Genomic DNA, 2,600 nt, shown 5'->3' with positions numbered 1-2,600 from the left:
GCAGAACCGTGCTTGCACCCCTGGGACAGTGCAGGGACCCCCCCTCAGAATGCTGCTTGCACCCCCGGGCATCGCGGGGACCCCCCGGTCAGAACCGTGCTTGCACCCCCAGACAGCGCAGGGACCCCCTGGGCAGAGCTGTGCATGGACCAGGTTGCATGTGGGGAGTGTGGGGCAGTGTGGGGTAGTGTGGGGTCCCCCCCCTGGGCAGTACCGTGCATGCACCCCCCGCCTAGCACGTTACCCCCCCAGGCAGGGCGGTGCATGCCCCCCCCAAGCAGTGTGGGGACCCCCCACACCAGGGCAGTGCTAGGACCCCCAGGGCAGTCAGAGCGTGCACCCTCAGGCAGCATGGGGACCCCCTGTGCATGTCCCCCTCAGCCAGCATGGGACACCCCCCTCCAATGGCACTGCAGTGTGTACCCCCCTGGGCAGTGCGGGGACCTCCCCGTGGCACTGCAGCAGCCTGGGACCCTTCCTGTGACACTGTAATGTGTGCTCCCCCCCAAACAGCAGGGACCCCCCCCCTCAGGGCAGTGCCAGTACCCCAAGAACTGGGGGCACCCTCATGCACAAAGTCCTCTCCACTCCGGGCAGGGGGAAAGCAGATCTCCAAGAGCACCATGAACGGTGGCAAAATCGGGGTTCCTCGTGGGCGCTGTGGTTTTGGGGTTTGCCATGGGCACTGTGGTTGATCACTTGGGGCCAGCGTGTGTCCATCGGGCTGTGCCCAGCCCTCCAAGCCACGGGGCACAGTCCCCTGACACCCCCTGAGAGTGACTGTCCCCTTGGGTGACAGCATCACTTGGGAGGGGTCCAGGCGCTCTTTGAGCCGCAGAGGGTTGAGCATAAATAACTTCACCCAGGCAGACCCGACCCTCACCCTTTTTTAGAAGCAAGCAGGAGAAAAATCTTCATTGAAACGCGCCTGAAGCGTGCGAAACGCTGTGGTTGTACGGAAAGCGCGGCACCGGTGCAGCAATGCTGGGTGTAGGCAACCTTAAATCCACGTTAATCCTGTCTGTATCCCCACGTTTGGGCACGCAACCTGGTTCAAGTTAAACCAGTGGAACATCTGTGCACGCACAAGCTCTAATTAGCGCTCGTAGTGTTTTTTTTTTCCCCCCTTGAGGGCCTGCACCTCGATAATTTTGCATTCCCGAGCAGTCCCAGGGCAACCTGGTGCTGCAGGGGGCGGGTTGTGCCGGGAGAGCTGAGCTCTGCCGCGGAGCCCCCGGCAAACGCTTTGGGCCCTTTTCCGGGGGAATTCCTCCCCGTGCTTGGGGAGCCGCTATCCAAAACACGTGCTGGTAAAATCGCTTCCATTCGGCTCTCAGAGAGTGGACCTGCCCACTGGGGTGAGATGGTTCGGGGGCAGTTTTGGGGCATGGGCAGTTATATGAAGTCAAGTGAATGACTTCAGAGCTGCCCGTGTTGGATGGAATGAAGTCTCTGCCTCCTCTCAGTCATTTGCAGCACAGAAGGCATCAGCCTGCTCCTGTGCTCTGCAGCGGAGAGGAGGAAAGGGGCCTGGGCTGGTAACTCCTTGCTCATCTTCAGTGATGGGGTCCTTGGCATTTTTTCCTGGGTAGATAGATGGGGTTATTCCTCCTTAGGTAAAAGTCTCCAGGGCTGGAGACTCTCATGACAAAAGCAAACCTTCTATCTCAAAAGCAAGCTCAGGCATCTTCCATTTCTTGGCTCCACGGCTTGTCCACTACAGAAAGTGGGAATAAACGTGCGGCTTTTAGCTGGTACCCGGTTCCCCCTCCAACAAAATAAAAAGCAGACGGTGCCGACCACATCGGGTCTAGGTGACTGCCGAACAGCTTGAAAAATAGATGGCGGTGCAGACAGTGCTTCCAGTGGGCTGGGATGCAAAACTGCTATTGAGATATAATAACCTCTTAAAACAGGTTTTCTGAGCTTGGAAGGGATCTCTGACCATCTGGATTTGGACTCTAGAAAGGAAATCATCCTTCCTGCCTCAGGGAACCTGTTGTTAACAGGGCAATTCGTGCTCTCTGAAATGCTGAGAATTTGCAGCCTCCTTGGGTTTCGGCTGAAATGGGGAAAGGCAGATTTTACAGCCCGGGCACTTGCCACTGAAGGAACTGGCCAAAATCCGTTTGAAAACCACGCTTCCCATCCAGTGGCAGCCTGCAATTACAGAGCTGGTACTTAGCAGCTCCTGCCCGGTGTGTTTCCATTACAGCGAGAGCAACCATAAACACCGAGGCTGAAAGCCCCTTCCATCTGACATTTAAGGAAAAGCACATGGAGGAAAAGACAAAAGCCTGGCGGGAGCGGGAGCAGGCCCATCACCACCGAGCGAGCAGCCAGACCTTGATAATTTTGCATTCCCGAGCAGTCCCAGGGCAACCTGGTGCTGCAGGGGGCGGGTTGTGCCGGGAGAGCTGAGCTCTGCCGCGGAGCCCCCGGCAAACACTTTGGGCCCTTTGCCGGGGGAATTCCTCCCCGTGCTTGGGGAGCCGCTATCCAAAACACGTGCTGGTAAAATCGCTTCCATTCGGCTCTCAGAGAGTGGACCTGCCCACTGGGGTGAGATGGTTCGGGGGCAGTTTTGGGGCATGGGCAGT

The sequence above is a fragment of the Egretta garzetta genome, unplaced genomic scaffold, assembly GCF_000687185.1.
Source record: "Egretta garzetta isolate BGI_Z169 unplaced genomic scaffold, ASM68718v1 scaffold105, whole genome shotgun sequence".
Classification (NCBI taxonomy): domain Eukaryota; kingdom Metazoa; phylum Chordata; class Aves; order Pelecaniformes; family Ardeidae; genus Egretta; species Egretta garzetta.
The sequence above is the reverse complement of the archived record's forward strand: the minus strand, read 5'-3'. Positions refer to the sequence as shown.